Source organism: Lycorma delicatula, chromosome 3 (genome assembly GCF_047948215.1).
Source record: "Lycorma delicatula isolate Av1 chromosome 3, ASM4794821v1, whole genome shotgun sequence".
Taxonomy (NCBI): Eukaryota; Metazoa; Arthropoda; class Insecta; order Hemiptera; family Fulgoridae; genus Lycorma; species Lycorma delicatula.
Window position 1 is genome coordinate 138,299,152 of NC_134457.1, and position 20,452 is coordinate 138,319,603.

The following is a 20,452-nucleotide window of genomic DNA, read 5'->3' on the forward strand; positions in this document are numbered from 1 at the left end:
GTATTTTGTTTGCAGTTTTAAAGTGAAATTTTTATTTTTTAACGTCTGTTTAAAACTGCATATAACTTGTAACTACGAGTATATAACTTGTCATAATAATCTAACTACTTGTTATACATAAAGCCGAGAGTTTGTCTGTTTGTTTGTTTATTTATTCTTGCATCACGCAAGATATAACCAATCGATTGCTTTCAAATTTTCAGGATACATTCGTGTTATCCCAGGGAAGGTTTTAACCCATAGACCAAGATCGTAACTCCCTTAGGGGTGAAGTTATGAAGTAAATAAAGATATTAATGAAAGAAAAAAATCCTTTTACTTCATTATTTTATTTCTGTCACCATAGCCACAGAAATAAGTTATGAATTTTTCCTCGTCAACAGTGTGTGTACTTTAGTTACCATAGTTACTACTATTCTGTTTTTATAATTTAATTTTTTTTCAAGTTTCTATTAAGCTTGAGTACTTTAATTATTATTTATCAGTATTACTCTCAATATCATGAGGGTATTACACTCAAAACAATGAGATCTCGGGTGGCGGGCTCCCTGGTAGGACGCTAAAGACAAGCGAAGCGAGCTCTGCGGCCCTTGGCTATTAGGCTCCGTGGCTCCGTGGAGCCCTTGAGTCGACTCCGGGGTTCCCCTGGGCCGACCGGAGCTGTGGGTTCTAGGGAGCTCTGACCCTTGGCCTCCCAGCTTACGGTCGGGTGAGCGAAGCCAGTTCCGATGGCTGGTAACTGTAATACAACTTTTGAATTAAAATTTTTCCAGGATCAGATACTTATTTTTATAGGTACAAAGGGCACAACTTGATGACAGATTTCTGACGATACTGTTCTGTAAATGTATTGAAGAATGTTCTAAAATTCATTATCTATTAAAAATAACAACCCGTTTATTGTTGCTATTTTAATAATGAAAATTGCAATAAAATAGAATAATGCTATTATTAAATTTTTTTAACGAAATATTTTTAAAATGCAAATATAATGCAAAGTTTAATACAAAAGTTCAAAACACCCAAAGTTTAATTAATTTAAATCATCAAGAAATTAATTTGTTAGTTTAATGAACTAGTAAAAGGTCACTTTTCTCAATTGAAATCTCTTTAAAATTGACAGTATTTGCAAATTAAATTGAAGTTAATTGCATCAATCGTAGGAAAATTCTTTTTTAAGACTGAAATCTGACTGCCCATTGTTCAATGGTAGAAATAAGATTACAACCACCTCTTTGTAGTTAAATTACCGCTACCTCAGCAAATTGAAGAAAAGCGTTGACAAAGGCCGTAGTAACAAACGTTCTCGCAACTTTAACAAATTGTTCTTTGTTCCTAAATTATTTGGAGAAATGTCTTTTTCCTTATTTATCATACCAAAATCCGTTTTATCTTCATATGAAACTTACCTCACACAATTAATTAATTTTAAAATAACGAAAATAAATTCGAATATTTATCCTTAGAATAATTATTAAATTTAAATAAGAATTTCATATTATTAGTTAGTGTTGCATACAAAATTGTTTTTATAGCACTCCACTGAATGCTGATAAAAACTGGTAAAAAATCCCTTTGATTTAACATAATCATTGCCTGGTTTTCTTTTTAAATTTGGTTACCGTATATTTAGTTGATAATGAAGAAATATATTTTTTTTCATGAATTAATTGTGGTACTTATCATATGTATCTTAAAACAGCTTATTTCCGATTTGAAATTGATTGATCCCTAATTATACTTAAAGTTTAAATGCTTCCTTAAAAAACCAAGGAATCAGCATAACTGTTCAGATTATTAAAAACTGGACGTTGTTACTGGTGATGATTATGTATATAAAGATTAGAAAAGATTTTTGGCAGATTATACATTTACTGGTTCAATGACAGGTATCTGCCAACAGGCAGACCACCACCATGATGATGAATGGTAATTCATCATCATGAGGTGGTCTGCCTGTTGGCAGGTCCCTAGCACAATTGTTGTCTCCGTCTGTTTCTGTCTCCGTACTTTTCTTTTCGTCTCATCGTAACCTTCACTAAACTTTATGTCATTTATTAACTTCAGCCTCTTCCTTCTCTTCTTTTTCACCTTTAATGGAGCCTTCAAAAATTGTATTTATTATTCCTTTTCCCTTAATTATATGCCCAATTTAGGCTCATTTCCTCCTTCTGATAGTCGCCAATATTGTTCTATCTTCATTCATTCTTCTTAGCAGAATCTCTGAAATTATGTAAATATATAATGATTTTTTGCTTATGTGGTATTTAGATCTTTGTTTTTTCTGATTAATTACCAGCCTGAAAGAATTTTCTATAGGAGTGAACACGCAGTTTCATAATTTAACATATTTTCACGATATCGGTTTTCTTGGAATAATAAATTTTTATTTGTTTTCTTTTGTTTAATATTTTTATATTGGTCTTTGTAAAATCCAGTAACAAAATTGACTTAAATTTGTACCCGTGTAATCCTATTCATATAACGAAATCTTCTTGCGTAAATAACCTTTGCATTATTTCACTAAGATATTTTTTGTAGTTTTCTGAATTTTTTTCGATTACTTAATTGTTTTATTTTTAATAGAATTTAAAACTGTAATTTCACGAGTACCAGCTGTATTAGATTAACATAAATAAATTCTTTATTAGTTTTACAGGTAATTTTAAGTATATTTACAGATTTTCCTGTATTACAGTTTTAAATAGTTGTATTTTAACTTATTGTTGCATATTGCCTTAGATTACCTTAAGTGTGTTTCTTGAATATAAAGATTAAATAAATAAACCTGTAAATAAATTTGACTATGTGTACATACGTATACAAATCTGATATGAATAATTTTTCTTTTATTGTGCTACACATGGTGCACATTTTTCAGAAGTGATTTCGAGTGTCTGTAATAGATAGTAACTAAATAATCCCCAAAAACTTTACCTGAAAAAGATAATAAAATGAAAGGAAAAGTCCTAAATCAGAACTACATTTGTTATCTTATTTAGTACGTCATACCGATATAGTTCTCATAGAATTTAGCGTACAATATTTATGGAAGAGATAAAATATAACAGTTGACTGTATGTTTGTGAGCGTCAATAACGTTTTCGTGTAGTTAACTTATTCATAAGATATTTTAATAAGAAAACCCCGTTTGAGAAAGTTTCAAATGAAAAATGAAAATATGGTTTTAAATTAAAAAAGTCTCGATTAGTTTTAATTTCAATAGAATATTTAGTATTTAACAAAATCCAGAAAAATACGGATTTTAGTATAATTATGATAATTTTAACTTATTTCATTTAAAACCTGATTAATTTTTTAATTCAAATAGTATTTTTTAATTGTATTTAATAGTACTAAATAACATGAAAATATTATTTACCTGCAGTAAGTTTATCAAATTACGGAACTATTTTCTAATGTTTCAGTATTTATTTTATATTAATAACTTTTAGCATGCAATTATTTAAATAAATAATTTTTTGTTGCCTACCAGTCCACATTTCTGTCTAATGATTTTTCAAACCTCCTAACATCCTAAGCTAATCATGTTATTTGAGAGTATACAGATTTCAAAAGTTATTAAAATTGTTTAGTTTTGTGTTTTAATATCTATTCATCCGTACCGCTGAAAATAATAATAAATTGTACCTGAACATTCGAACGCCAAGAATTAAATAAAATTAAATCTTAAATTCTTTCATTCGTATTTAAAAAAATAAAAATAAAATAAAAACTGATTAATTAAAATTTCTTCTGAAAGTTACAGTTTATTAATTGAAAACTTAAATTATTTTTTTTGGTAATTAAGAATTCAGATAATTAAATTTTCTTTTGTAATATAATTATTACTTTTTTTTGTTTTGTATAACTAATTAGAAACTAGCAAACCATTTTTAAAGTATATATTTTGCTTTTCTATCGTGTGTAAAATAAATTTTTGATTTAGAGATGGTAAATTAAAATTATTTTTTCTTATTTTCTAGGTAAAAACCAAGAATGGACTTCTTCTTCTTAACGGAAAATGTAATTATAACATATACGTATAAAAATATTTATGTATATATACAACTATATTATTATTTTATTAAATTTCTAATATTTATTATTAATTAGGATTATGAAATAGTGTCATATAACTACATAGTAATTAATATTAAAAATAGAAATATTTATAAAATATGAATTTAGCTATAGGCTAAATAATATTATACAAATTGTAATATAATGAAATCGTTGTGATCCCCTTGCTTAGTACGCCCCCACCAATCCTTCCCAGTTTTAATTTCGTATTAAAAAGAATCCACCTCCATAGCTTTTTACATACAAAAAAACCAATTTAACAGTGAACAATAAACTTTAAATTGAAAAAAAAATTATTAAAAAATCGTGCAAAAAATACTTTAAAAATACTGCGATTTAACGTCACTCAAAATTCATTAATATACAGTGTAACCAAATAACAAATTTTTGTTAAATTTCTATTTAACAAAATGATATATATATAATAAAGCGAGTAAGTGAGGGAGAGAGTGAGAGATACTGAGAGAGAGAGAGGGAGCGAGGAGATAGCAATTTGCTTATTCTGAATTCAAAATGCCTTCTTAATCTTCCCTATATTATAAAACGGTAAGAAAAATGATGAAAACACGAAAATTTCAATAACTCTAAACCTAATTGATCTTCTGGGACGTACAATGGTTTAAAACACTCGGAAAATCAAGTCATATCTAATAAGCTCTCGCCCAAACATTTTTCTCAATTCTTAGTCATAAGCGAACATTAGTGCTCCCTATATTATAATATGGCAAGAAAAAGCTGAAATGCTGGTGGCGAAATGACCAGGGGGAACAGCTCCCTAGTTCATTTATAAGATAATGATAATCTAGATAAAAATTTTAGTGGGAAAAAAATTGAAGAGGGTTCAAATTTGAATTTATAAATTGAAAGTTATAAATTATGAAAGCGTTTCTATTACTTGAATGCTTATCAATCCATTCATAACTTACACACAGGCGCGCGCACACACACACACACACACACACACACACACACACACACACACACACACACACATATATATATATATATATATATATAAATTTATTAGCGAAAAACGATAAAATGTGATTAAAACTAAAATACGTTTAGGATCAATGCTATGACAAAAATGAGGGCCAAAATTAAATAAACTGCGTATGTTATTATTAAATATGACATAAGACTTTATTATCTTGCGGGAGTGTAATTTTCTTATTTATTAGCAATTAAAAACAAATCAGTAGTTTTTAGGCAACCTTCTACCTTACTTGGCAGTCTGAAGAGTTTGCGTGAGATTGTCTATGTCTGCAGCAATAATTTTTTACCACTTTTGGTAGTTTATTTCCTTAATTGTTTTAATAAAGTATTCATATTAACTTTGCGTTAATACGATGACCTTCCACTAATGCTTTTAAAATTGCATCTGATAATGTCATTTTACATTATTGCTATATAAAAAAGTGATTTTTTTCAATGTTGTCTAACCTATGAGAAACATATATGAAATATGTAATTATCATCACAATTTTAAATTTATTAAAATTGTACGTTAGTTTATGAGAAATATATTTTAGAATTTTTTCAAAAGTGTTTTCATTAACCATGAAGACTGACTGCTTATGCTAAAGATATCGATAATATAAGATGTACTAAAATTTTTAAAAATTGAATGAAACAGTTTTAAAACGGTACCTTCTATTTTCGGTTTTGGATGTTTCATTTTTTTTAAAGATGTAATTGGTATATAATATTATAAATGAAAAGATTTTACGGCTTGTATTCAATATCATTGTCATTAATTAAAATACTGTTACAGTTTTATTGACAAGTGAATATGAATCAAATTAAACATATTTAAAATGTTTAATGAAGGAATCCATTGGTCTTTTAATTCATTCTTAGAACTAGGATAATTATATGTTAATAAATAATTATCCTATAATTATGTTATAGATGTGTTAAAAGAAATAATCTGTGAAAATATGGGATAAACAAAAAATAAGCGTATAGATTCTCGTAACATCCAATAACGACATTAAATAAAAATAATCAAATTTAATATATTGCACTGTCCAGAAGTTCAACAACACTTGAGGAAGTAATGTTATGTAACGGTACGTTTACTTGATAAAATATCTTAATCTTCGTTATGAAGATTATTTGATTAATATTTCTTGGTTATAATAAAAACTATTAAAATACATATAATACATATAGCTATAATACATATAGCTGTATATTTTTGGAAAACAATGCTGATGTATTTTTCCCCATGGAACATTCAAACGGTAGAAGGTTAAGTATTGATAAAATAAAGTGTCAACTAAACCCACTGGGTTGGTCTAGTGGTGAACGCGTCTTCCCATATCAGCTGATTTGGAAGTGGAGAGTTCCAGCGTTCAAGTCATAGTAAAGCTAAACTTTTTACACGGATTTGAATACTAGATCGTGGATACCGGTGTTCTTTGGTGGTTGGGTTACAATTAACCACACATCTCAGGAATGGTCGAACTGAGAATGTACAAGACTACACTTCATTTACACTCATACATATCACCCTCATTCATCCTCTGAAGTATTAACTGAACGGTAGTTACCGGAAGCTAAACAGGAAAGCAAAAAAGGAAGGTGTCAACTAAACAGAAGTCCTCTGCGAATGACAAGGGCTGGTCTATTTTTTGATATGTAATGTAGTATAATTATTTCAAAAAATTGAATTACATCAGAAAAGTTAAAACAAAATAATATAATATTTCATATATTGAATTACATTTTTCTCTTTCAAGTTCAATTTTAATATTAATTAGAAAAAAGTGAAGTCTAACACCTAATGTTAATTAATTAGAACGTGAATAGTTATCTAGAATAACTGTGTATCATCAAACCAGAAATTTAATGATATTACTATATGTGCTTATTCAGGGTAAACTGGACAATTCAATGTTTGTTTCTTCGAGGAGTTAAAGAGAAAAGGTTTTTATGTTTTAATTATTTGGTCTCAGTTTAGAATTGTTTTATCTTTTTTGGATTACATTAAAAAACATATACATATATATTTTTTTTCCTATTTACAATATGTGTCTTAATTTCTGACAAAACGTGCCGGAACAGCGTTACAAAATCTATTATTCGGTGTGCCGAAATAATTTACGTATTTTTTCTGTAGAAATAATTTCCATAATTTGATGATACAATTTTCGTAAATGGGTTAAAACAAAATAGTTTGCATAGGTATTATTATTAAATCTTTCTGCATAATACGTTATTTTTTTCGCAAAAATTATGGAAAGAATTATTCTAATCAACATTTTATTTTCCTAACATTTATTATTTTACGATAAGTAATGTTTTCAGAATGATTTAACACGTGACAAAAAAGTAAAGAAATTCAAATCAAAATATCTGCTTTTTGGTTCGGAATATCTATTACTTGAATAGCGGTTTTTAAAGGTTACATTTCTGAATGTTAATTTTCAAGTAGTCTATTATTTTCCGTTAATCATTTGAACGATTCATATTTTGCTTTTTCAGATATTTTAACATAAAACAATCTGCGTAGTAGTCACCGATTCCATACTCTCAAAACGTGAAATATTTGTTAACTTCTAAATTAAATTACGGTACAAAATTAAATTTTTCTAATCACTTATTAAAGAAAGAATATTTCCAAACAGGCTTTCCTTTGGAATAAATAATAAAATCTAATTTAAAATGATAAATCGATTTTCTCTATTCCGAATGCCGGAAAAAAATTTTTTTGTTAAAGACATTTTATTATTTTTATTATTATTATTATTCATCATGTTGCTCAGCGCCTTCACCACATTTTCGCCCTTTCTCGCCGCCTCCTCAACATGTATAGTAAAGGATCGGTTCTTGTCCAGCCACACGCCTAAATACTTCGCGGCTGGACTAGGATGGACTATCGTGTGTCCCACTCTAAAACGCAATGGATGCACTCTGCGCCTTCCAGCCATAACAACCACTTTCACTTTGTCTTCAGCGAGCCGTAGACCATGAGCTAATAGCCACCTCTTAACCACATCAGCCGCTTCTTCACTGGCCACCATCAGTTCTTCTTCCGTTTTGCGCACAATTACAAGTGCCAAATCATCAGCAAATGTCACCGGAGTGACGCCCGCCGGATAGCGCTGCCTTAGAACATTATCGAAAGCAATGGTCCACAAGGCCGGACCCAACATCGAACCCTGAGGGACACCCCTCTCCATCGGAAATTTCGTTTCACCACCTTCCGACCTGCCCACCACGAATCTGTCCTTAAAATATTCGTGCAACACCCGTCGCAGGTATGCCGGAATTCGTCTTACTTCTAGTTCACGAAATATAACTTCCCATGGCAGCTCATTAAACGCATTGCTTATATCTAACAGCATGACCGCTCCTATCTCTCTCGATCTCCATGTGCCCTCTGTAGCTGATCGAATAACATTCTCCACTCGACCGATCGCATCAATCGCTGAGCGTTATTATTATTATTATTAGTAATATTATTGAAAATCTGTTTAAACCTTCTAGTATTGTGAATTTTACATCTACTAAAAAGATGTTATCATTTCCTATTTAAATTTGTAAAGAAAATAAAGAGAAATTTTACTACAAAAATAGAAATATGAATAGAGATATGAATAAAGGATATCTATTCTTTCAATTCCAAATGCTGATTGGTGGTAGCTAATAATATGTCAGGTTTGTAAATAGTAAATTATAAAAATGTTATTGTCCGACTGGATTTTATTTTATTCTATCATAAACTATACATTTATTGGATTAAATGTTTTGATTTTGCAGAGTTAAATACACCTAGCAAGGATGGGATTATTTTATCATCAAATAACTAAATTATATTTTTCTTACCTAAATTATTCAAGTCAAAAATTCTATCAGTTTATGAATCAAAACGGTGATTTCTGAAGATTAAAATAAAAAAAAGGATTTTACACGAGATTAATAACCAGTATCTTGAATATAAACGGTAGTTAGCTGTCTAGAGTAATGTATCTAAATTAATTGGATTATAACAACTAAAAATTATATTGCTTTGATCAATTTTATATTAAAATTAGCTTTAGTAAATTTAGGTTAAAAAATAAAAAAAGCATCATTATGCACACTAGTATGACCATAGGTCTAACTAAACAAACCATTGTAATCTTAACCATTTGCAAGAAAGCTTCTTCTAAAAGTTAGATAGTTTGGATAAAAGTTTATCGTAGTAGTCTTTATTTTTTTATACATTTTTTAGAGAAAGCTTTTCATTCGCAAATGGATAAGGATACAGTGGTCTTTTAACAAGTCGTATAGTCACACCAAGATGAATAATGATGCAATTTTTCCCCTTTTTAACTTAAATATAGTGGAAAGGATTTTAAAATAGTTTTTAGTTTAGTGAATTTTATCAGTTTTCACACAAACAAAAAATTTATATTCACGTTCCGATTAAACTTGGAAATAATAACAGGTATCTGAAAAATTATAGCTAATTTCTCAAACCCAAATGATTTTTAACTGCTTAATGCTATCTCTTAACAGAGCTCATTTATCAATGAATAGTTATTTATAAAAATTCTATTAATCAGTCAATATATAATATACGCAATCTTTACTGTGAATTTTGTTGTTCAGTATTTATAATTTCTGCAAATTTATCAAAATACTGCTGCCTGCATTAGTAAACGCGGAATCGTAATTCCGAACATTCCACCGTACATATACGAGACTCGGCTGATAAATTTTGCGCACTAGCGTTATACACGGAGACAAAAGGTATTATCGAGCTGGGCGTGACAGTACATGATAGCTAAACTCTCCTACTACAAACCTGCGATAATGCGTTGAAATCCGTTTACCGGTTTGTTTTCAGCAGCAGTTAAAATAAAGTTGAGTATGTTCAATATGTCAAACACGGTTAAAACAGTGCGCAGTGATCAAATTTTTAACAGCAGAAAATGTGAATCCTACCAATATTTTTCATCGTTTAAAAGCAGTTTACGGTAGTGAAATTATTGACAGGAGTACTTTGATAGGTGGGCGTTGAAATTTCGCGAATTTGAAGCTGGCAAAACGACAATTGAGGACGCACCTCGCAGCAGACGACCAGTTTCTGTGACTGACGAGAAACATCGTAAGGAGATGGACGACTTGCTTAAAAGTGACCGGCGAATCACCCAGCAACGTATCGCTATTCAGTTAGGCATATCTAAAGAACGAGTAAGCCATATTATCGAGCATCCCAACCCCGTAGAGGAAGACTTGTGACGATTCCGGTCGCCACACCAGCCCCCGTTCCTTGCCCTGATGGGCTTTAACGAGAGTCGTCTTAAAGACCATCAACTGATTACACCTCACAGTAATAAGCCAGGCCTCGATTGGGATGCCATCGATGTAAATGCCTCTGTAGACATTTACATCGGTGATTTTTTTAACTCAGTTTTGCCTTCGCTGCAGGCCTCATACGGACATCTTGAATGTCCTACATCGTTGCCCTCTAAACTAGCTAATCGAGTTCGCGGAAGCGCGAACCCCGCGCCTAGTTCTACATTTTACAGAGCCAATTTGTAATGTCGCTTTGATCGTGGCAATAGAAAAAACAACATACCACCAGCAATTTTGCTTGCAACAACGGAGTTAATCCTACCTCCCTTAGTGAACTCATTTTAGTTCATACCCCAGAGTTAGGTTAATTTACGGACTCCAATCTAGTCCGCTAGGGAGCGGCGGACAGACCTCCTACTCCCACTCAGTTCCATCGCAAAATCCCGTGTGACACTTACTTTCTTCAACTATCGTCAAGATGCTGCTACACCTCACGGCTGCATGGGATCCATGCACTCGGCAGTGCAGTTGTCATCCGGCCGACAGTGTCGTATGCTCATTAAAAACTGCCCTCGTCAAAACGGCGCAACACCTCACGGCTGCATGGTAACCCATGCCCTCGGTAGCGCAGTTACCGTTTCGCCGACAGCTATACAGTCAAAAATAATCACCACAAATTCTGTCTAACCGCGGCTCGATGCCAATACGCCTACCTCCGGCCAATCAACTGTCCAGGCGGTCCCTAGCCACCGGGGCTTCTATTCTACTTATACTCCCTTAGTAGTTCTGCTGAGCGCAAGGAAACGAAGGAAGCCAGCCACAATAGTCCATTCTGTTCGAGTCTTACAATTGACTCGCAGATTAAGAAAGGAATTTACTCTCTCTAGTTCCCTGACAGCTCTCGTACGTTCAGCTTCGTACCGGGGACAGACATAGAGGACATGGTCCACAGTGTCGTCGACTCTACAGTCAGGGCACAAGCCCGACTCAACCAAACCAAATCTAGTCAAACTATCTCTAAAGGCACCATGTCCTGAGAGGAATTGTGTTGAGTACCGATTGGGAGAAACCCAGCTAATTGCTCGTAACTCCCTAACATTTGGAAGTATACCATGCGAGTATCGACCACTAGAAAAATTGTTCCACTTACCCTGCCAAGAGTCAAATCACAACACCATTCAATCACCAGTTCAATCACAACTTCATTCTGGGTCGAGAGAGCCGATAGAAAAATATATTTTTTCTTGTGTCCGAGTACTCTATTAACGATACCCCATGGGTCTTTATTTCCCTGCTTTTGTAGAAAAGAGCGCCAGGAATCACGCTTTGAAGCCCTAACTTTATGAAAATACTTGGTTCTTTTCCGACGATAGTCCGCAAGCAGAGCTGCACCCCGATCAGAGTCACGCTCAAGTTGTGCGGCGCTGAGCAGTCTCACAGTCTGTTTCATCGCGGTCAAGTCCCGAATCCACCATCTAGCTACTTTCTCTCAATCTGTACCTCTGGGGATTGACTGGTCAGCGGCTTCACCTACTGCAAAAGAGAAATTCTCTGCCAGGTCATCTAATGGGACATCGTCCAGCTTTCGAGTGAAAACTCGAAGGCTGGACACTCGAGTGCTGAAAGGCTGAATACTCGAGTGAAAACGCGCAATCAACTACAGATCAATTCTGAATCTACGAAGGACATCTTTACCAATGGTAACATCAACGTTGGTAACATGGAAGGCCCTCCGCAATCCGACCGCATCGGCGAAAGTAGTCAATTCGCCGGCTACATTAAAGACTTCAAAATTATGCTGCGCGATGAAACCTTCAACAAGTATCGTCTGCCTCGCGCCATATTATTGAGCAATTGGGTTAGCGTAAAATCTATGCACGATGGGTACCGCGCAACAAAGGATCTCCGCAAGCTAAAGTTTGAGCCTATTCCGCATCCGCCATACTGGCCGAATTTGGTTCCGTGCAACTTCCACTTCTCTCATTTCAAGAAGGAGAAATTACTCAGTATTTTCAAATGGGATCAATGATCACTTGATATATCATTTTATATAAAGAACTTGATGAGACGAGAAAAATGATAAAATTCAAATTAAATTTTGATATCCCAAACCAAAATGGCGGCCAAAAATGTGTTTGTTTCAGGTAGCTAGAACTACGATTGTTTACTCTCCTTTAATGTTTTTTTATTTGAGGTATCCCGATTCTCTGTTTGGAATTCTTATCCGTTAAGAGGGGTTAACTGAATAAATTCCAATTTGGAGTATCCGGTCTTCAGGGTGGAGGGTGGTAGAGGCGGCACAAAATCTTTAAATGGGATATGTGGTCATGTGATACCTTGTTTTAAGGGTTATACCTCTTTAAGTTTTCTCATTTAATTTATGTTTTGTATATTTCATGCGCAAAAATTTATACCAAATAAAATAATGAAGAGTCGGTCTTTTTCCGTAAAGTGTGCAGGAATTTTTTAATTTAACAATGAAAATTTTATACTGAAAAAGTTGAGTAACAGTTACATAAAGCACTATACGAGTTAAGATGACTAATTAATGCTATGTCATTTTACTCGGTTTTATCATTTTGTTTTATAAAAGTTGCTTCATGAATTTGTTGACAGTTCTGAACGTTCACCAGTGGTCAACTTATATTATTTCAATAATATTAATTTATATGATCTGTGCTCCTAACTATAAAAAATCTTACATCAAGAAATCAATTAAAATTTAAAAAAAACTTTTAAAATATGAGCTGTATTTTAAACAGCTGCAACGCTCAATCTTTGTTTTAATCCTTTTTCCAACAACATTGTAATACCTTTTTCCTCTCTTTACATTTTACCTTTAACTAAGAAGAGTTCCAATAATAACAAGGAACATTAAAATAAAACATCACCTGAGTTATTTCTCAGGAGTTCGTTTTATTTTTTTTTTATGAAACAAATAAGAAAAAACTGAATTCTATCAAAAGTTATAAAATTACGGGCACGTATAGTTTGCCCTCGACATGCAATGTTAATTACACTTTTCACTTTCACTAATAATTTTCTTTTGGTAACGACGAACAGATAGTGGTATAAATCCTAATTTTTTTCATCGACTTGAATTAATATGTATACTAGATTTTATCTAAAACATCGCTCCTTTAAGTTCTTTGAAGTCGTCAAAACTTTCTTAAATTTATTAATTGTTGTATTGAAAATTGAGGTTAAAATGAGGTATGCTTTAGAATTTTGATTTTCTGGGTATGTTATTTTTTCATTTTCTATGTCTATTCAATGCTAAGGATCAATTCAGACTTACAACTCATTTAACAAAAATATTATTTTTGAGAATAGAAAATATGTGTTTTGCGAGAAAAGAGAGAAAAAAATGGAAGAGAATGAGATAGGAAAGAGAAATGGTGTTTTCTTACTCAATAGAATTTCAATATAATTTTCTAATAGGATTGTACATTTTCCGTAAATAATGTGTTTATTTCAAAATATAACTACTACTAATTATTACTATTTTCAAAATAAACTCTACAGGTAATTAAAAAAAGCTATTAAATTTTTAATTAAAAACGATGCCTACGAACGATTACTGTATGAAGTATGAAGTAGTGTTATGTGTTTTTGTACGAAACTGTTCAAAACAAATAAAAAAAATTGTTTTGAATTCTGTTATTAAATAATAGTATTGCATAAAACATATTGCATAAAATTGTTTTGAATTTAAATAGTAAATCATCGGCTGATTCAATTTTATTGGAATTATAGTAGAATAACTTTTTATGTTAAACAGGTGATTTATAATTAATTATTAATACGTATAGTTAAATGAAATGATGAATTTGAAATTAGTTTTATTTTTTGGTAATATCAATAAATACTTTTTTTAATTCCCGTGTGAAAAATTAAATGTATTTCTTCAGATTTTGAATTCATATTTAATTAGTTATAAGTTTACTATTACAAAATCATGGATTTACGATTAGATTTTGATTTTCATTAATTTATATAAAACCTTTTTTAATTATTTTGTGGAAAATTAAAATTATTGTATTTTTCATCTTTTGATTTGTATTTAAATGTTATCTAACTAAAATTAAATCAAGTATGACGAATTAATATTATGACATATAGTTTCTTTTGTAAGAGAGATAATTTGTATGAAGTAAATATTGAATACTAATTTTTATTATTTATAACCAACTCTAATACTCGTATATATCTGAAAATAGTTTAATTAAATTTTGAATACAAAAATAAACCGTTTTCAGTTTTAATAAATAAAACATGATATATTTAACCTACCACAACCAAAAATGTTTTAATAGAGCTTCTATTTTCAACGTTTTCGCATAAATCGGTCGTTAAAATTTTAACCAGGTTTAGTTCAGTTTGCAATGAATTATTTATAATAAACGTGTAAAATTGAGCAATAGCCTACCAAATTAATAATTACAAGTAACCGCTGTTTCTGTTGTAATTTAGATTGTAAAACACAAATTAATTATTTACAGTTTTTGTTTCATAACTTTCAAGTAATAATTTGCAGCTTTAGGGTATAAAACAATCCAGCAACTGATATTATGAAACAAAACAGAAAAAATAATCGAAATAAAGTAAAAGGATGTTTTTAAATACAATTGTCTTCAGTCATGGTTTGATTCAGCTCTCCAAGATTCCCTATCTAGTGCCAATCGTTTCATTTCGGTATACTTAATACATCCTACATCCCTAACAATTTGTTTTATATATTCCAAACGTTGCTGGCCTGCAAAATTTTTCCCTTCTACCTGTCCCTCCAATATCAAAGCCACTATTCCAGGATGCCTTAAAATGTGGCTTATAAGTCTGTCTCTGCTTTTAACTATATTTTTCCAAATACTTCTTTCTTCATAAATTTGCCGCAACATCTCTTAATTTGACACTTTATCCATCCATCTGATTTTTAACATTCTCCTGTAGCACCACATTGCAAAAGCTTCTAATCTTTTCTTCTGAGGTACTCCGACCGTCCAAATTTCACTTCCAAGGAACTTCCCCCTTTTCGTAAATATTACACACCAATATGTATAATTTCTCTGTCGCTCCCTCACCTACACTGCGCAGTAATACTGCAGGTATTCCGTCTATTCCAGAAGTATTTCTGTCATTCAAATCTTTTAATGCTCTCTTAATGTCAGATCTTAGTATTGTTTCTCCCCTTTCATCCTCTTCGACTTCCTCTTCTTCCTCTATAACACCATTTTCTAATTCATTTCCTCCGTATAACTTTTCGATATGTTCCACCCACCTATCGACCTTTCTTTTCGTATTATAAATCGGTGTATCATCTTTATTAGATTTATCACATTATTCGATTTTAATTTATGTACCACAAAATTTTTCTTAACTTTCCTGTAGGCTCCGCCTATTTTACCAATGATATTTCTCTTTCCACTTCTGAATATTTTTCTTTAATCCACTCTTCTTTCGCTAGTTTTCACTTGCTGTTATAGTCTTTCAAAATTATCGGTAGTTCCTTTTTCTTTCTTTATCACTAGCATTCTTATATTTTCCACGTTCATCCATCAGCTGCAATATATCCAAGGTTTTCTACCAGTTCTTTTTGTTCCGCCTAAGTTCACTTCTGCTGATTTAAGAATTTCCTTTTTAACATTCTGCCATTCTTCTTCTACATTTTCTACCTTATCTTTTTTATTCAGACCTCTTGCGATGTCCTCCTCAAAAATTTTCTTTACCTCCTCTTCCTCAAGCTTCTGTAAATTCCACCGATTCAGCTGACACCTTTTCTTCAGGTTTTTAAACCCCAATCTACATTTCATTACCACTATGTTACGGTCGATATCAAAGTCTGCTCCAGGGTAAGATTTGCAGTCCACGAGTTGATTTCTTGGCTTTTGGCATGTGTATATTCCTCTATTATGATTTCTAAACTGGGTGTTGGCAATTACTAAATTATACTTCGTGCAGAAGTGGTATAAGTCGGACTCCACTTTCATTTCTTTTGCCCAGCCCATATTCACTCACAATATTTCCTTCCTTGCCTTTTCCAATACTTGCATTCAAATTCCAATTATTATTAAATTTTCATCTCCTTTTATGTTTAATTGCTTCGTCAGTTTCTTCGTATACATACTCTCCTAATCATTATCATGGACACTTGTAGGTATATAGACGTTAACAATTGATGTCGGGTTAGGTTTTGGTTTTATCATTATTATAATGATTCTATCGCTATTCATTTTTGAATATTTTACTCTTGTTTATTACGAAACTTACTCCAGCCTGCCCATTTTTTGAAGCTGAGTTAATTATTCTAAAATCACCTAACCAAAAGTCGTTTTCGTCTTCCCACCCAACCTCACTAATTTAATCACGGTAATCACGGTTAGGTGATGACAGTTCTCTTAGGCATTGTGGAGTATTGTACATATAAGGAGGAACAATATTTGTAGTACTAGACAAGTTGTCTAGCACAAATTATCATAGGGGAGAATTACTTGTAAATAAATAGACCGACTTAATCCTCATTCAAAATTGTATTTTATGCCTTTGCGTAGTAGGCAATGAAGAAAGAATAGCAGCTGTGTGTGGGTGTCACGATTCCAAGTCCAAAAAGCGGTTGCTAGAAAAATTAACTGAAAATCCGGCTGAGAATTCTTTCTCTACTCCAATAAAATACAAATCCCGTGAAATGCCTGCCACGGGACTAGATGACTTTGACAAGTGTGGGTTGAGACGGACTACAAATGAATTTTACGAAACTCTTAAAACACTGCCGACGATAAAAAAGATAAGCTTAGCGCCTAACGATTCCATTGGTTATTAAGAAAAAAAGAGACGAATTGAGAAAAAAATAATAAAAGAATTAGGCTTTAAGTGGAGAAAACCCGAAAATAACAGAAAGAAAAGAACTGAGCGACATGTCATAAGGTTTAGTTGTATTCAGTATATGACTGCCGTAAAAAAATTTATAACTGAAAATAGGTCGACAGTGTATCTTGAAGAGTAATATACATCTTTTCACACCACAAATAAATTGTGATGTAGTGGTTCAGGTGGCGGGTTGAAAGTTCCTATTTCAAAAGGAAAAAGTATACCTTGTACGCCTAATTTAATAGGCGTACAAGGATGTCATGTGGTGTCCACATCAGATTTTTTCAGATAAATTTTCTGTAAACCCCGTGTAATTTCATTTCAATTATTTATTTTTTATTTAAAACCCCAAAAATAGCACTAAAAACAAAATAAATTTGTTATACTGTGAAAGCTAATTTGTCTTTAATCCGGTTGGCATTAAACATGCAAAAAAAGTATATTCCGTTATGTGGCCATTAAAATTAATATGGCAAGATATCGTTAGATATAAAACATTTATAGTATCTATTTTTATATTTCAAACAATCTTTTCAAACTTAGTCTAAGTGGTAGTGGTTGATAATAAGTAGCAGTTTAATTATAACATTGAACTGTGATATGTTTAAGCTTAAGCGTGGTTTTGTTTGGAATTTATATACTGCTGAAAGCTTATAACCTTTGCGTAGAATAGGGAAGTTTAAGCGCATTAATTTATAAAATACAATCTGGATATCGCTATTTTTCGTTCAGAGACTGAATTTAATAGCTAATATAGCGCTTAAATCACGTACTAATAATGTTTACAATAAAGCAGTATTGATCGTCAATTAAATTTTCTCGGTGTTAGTTTATATAAAAAAAGCTTTAATTTTTGAGTATATCTTGAAAAAAATATAAAAATCAAATTTTATTGTTTTCTATTAAAAATAGTTAAAAAATTAATTAGTTCTAATATATCTAGTTGTTTCTTTTTCATTCATTAACGGTGTAACATAAATGTTTGTTACATTCTCTTGATCGTACCTATTTTGTACTTTCGCTTGATTCCACTATTAAGGAGAGACAGTTTATATGATTGTTCCCGCACAAAGGGATACAATACGAAGCATTGAAGTGCAACTGGTTTTCATTACAGTTGCTTTCTGTAAAGTAAATACCGTTCATTATACAATCGCTTACTGTAGTAAAAGATTGAAAGTATTTCTTTTAAAGTTGGATTTCAGTGTATTTGGCATGTTGATATTCAAAAGTATATTCAGTAACTGTTTACTCTTACATATACATCTCGCTTTCCTAAATAACCTGGTTATTTAGGAAATAACTCTTGTTATTCCATAAAATACTTACGCCATTTCCGATAGTAATTGATGTCTCATGTCAGATCTCTTTTCAACGTTTGGTTACGAGACTTAACATATATTTGAAGATGGATTAATTATACTTCATTCATTTTATATATTTTTTATTATTGTAGCAACCAAAAGTATTTTTTACACCTCCTGGTTATCAAACGGGTTACTTTAATAATTTAATTCAACTGACCATGTGTAAAATACTTTATTCAGGGTAATTCTGGTTTTTGTGATATAAAGGATGAACTTTTATTCTGTTTTATTTATACATATTATCACCTCGGAGGTGCTATACATGCATTTTAACGAGGAAGATGTAATAATGGTTGAAAAATTTCGTACCCTTATCTTACTAACAGTCATTTCTAATCGTTTCTCAGTAAGTAGGGTTCCAATCTTAATTTTTTGGTGATATGATAATATAAGATAATTTTCGTATAATCTGCTTTCAACTTACATTGGTGCGTAACATTTAAGTATATCAGAAATAATTAGAAATATCTAATGATAATATATCAATAAAATGAGTAAATTTTATCCATTATTTAAGCTTTTCGGTATGTATTAATTAATACGAGTATCTGGAATTCTTAACTTTTACCATTTAAAAAGTTTTTTTATTATATGGTAATGTCTGATCAGATAAATATGACTTAACATCTTTTTACTTATTATATTGGTTTAAAAAAAATTCTGGAAATATGTACCCGGCTCGCAAGCCGGGTACAGCAAGCTGTTGGTTGCAATTGGAGCAAAACCCAGGTAAAAAAAGTACAATTGACTGATTAATAGAAGGCTAAGTTAATAATTTTTAAACAATGTGAATATGCTTTTTCAGGTTAATCAAAAGAAATAGATTGTTAATTACTCATTTATGATTGTAATGTTACTATTTAAAAAAAAAATAATTTTATAATAATAATAACAACAACAATAATAATAATAATAATTTATTATTTACTATTATGTAAATATTTTGTAGGGTATTCCACAATATCCATGTGTTTTGTTGTGTATGAATATATTTTTTTTATTTATCATTAATATCGTTTATGGCAAGTGTAATTAATTATGAATGTCTGTATGTACATTTTCACTTAAATATCCTGATCTGTAAAATGGATACATAAATAACTGTACTTTAGCCACATTTGTTGCTGTAGCCGACTGTAACTAGCGTCCTGTGTAATAACTCATTTTATAATTGATGACTCTAATTTGAACCCTTTTGCCTGTTTGTTGAAATTCCATGTTATATGAAAAGCCGTTACAAAAAACAAATTTTTTTTTATTTTTGAGAAAAAGATTCTACTGATTCTTTTTACACGAATGCCCAAAAAGAAGTGTAATGTATTTAGGTTGTATGTATGTATATTTGTTTCAGCGTAGTGGCTTAACGGCTGAACGGATTAAGATGTATGACTCCATGTTGGAATATTCGTTACCGGGAGTGTCATAGGCTATATATAGGTTACACACACACACACACACACACACACACACACACACACACACACACACACACACACACACACACACACACACACATATATATATATATATATAATATAATGTAGTAGGGGGAATTTACCAGTTGAAGCACAAACTTTAATCAATTGAATTAATGAACTGCAAACTGGGAGCCTTTGTCACTGTGTGAGCTGGGTTTGAACTGAATGATTGGAATCAATCGAATGAATAATATTATAAAAATAATTGAATTAAATTTGTGTTAAATAAAATAAAATAATATTTAAAAAAAATTGTATAATAATAATGGGCTTCCCGTGAGGACTGCGTGTGAGATAAGAGTGGTGAGGTAATACAAGCACTTCGTCCGAGGCTAGATCAATCATCACCATCAACTGATAACAAACGGA

At 31.4% G+C, this 20,452-nt stretch overlaps 1 protein-coding gene across 3 annotated transcripts in view; it reads left to right on the plus strand.

The window, feature by feature from the left end:
* Positions 1-20,452, plus strand: part of LOC142322041 (RYamide receptor-like) — a 591,685-nt gene that overhangs the window by 107,778 nt on the left and 463,455 nt on the right. For 2 of the 3 annotated variants that reach the window (XM_075360648.1, XM_075360649.1), the window contains one exon: positions 3,987-4,026. The gene's annotated coding sequence lies outside the window, so the exon portion shown is untranslated. Of the gene's footprint in view, positions 1-3,986; positions 4,027-20,452 lie in introns of those variants that run through there. The other variant, XM_075360647.1, reaches the window with a different exon arrangement.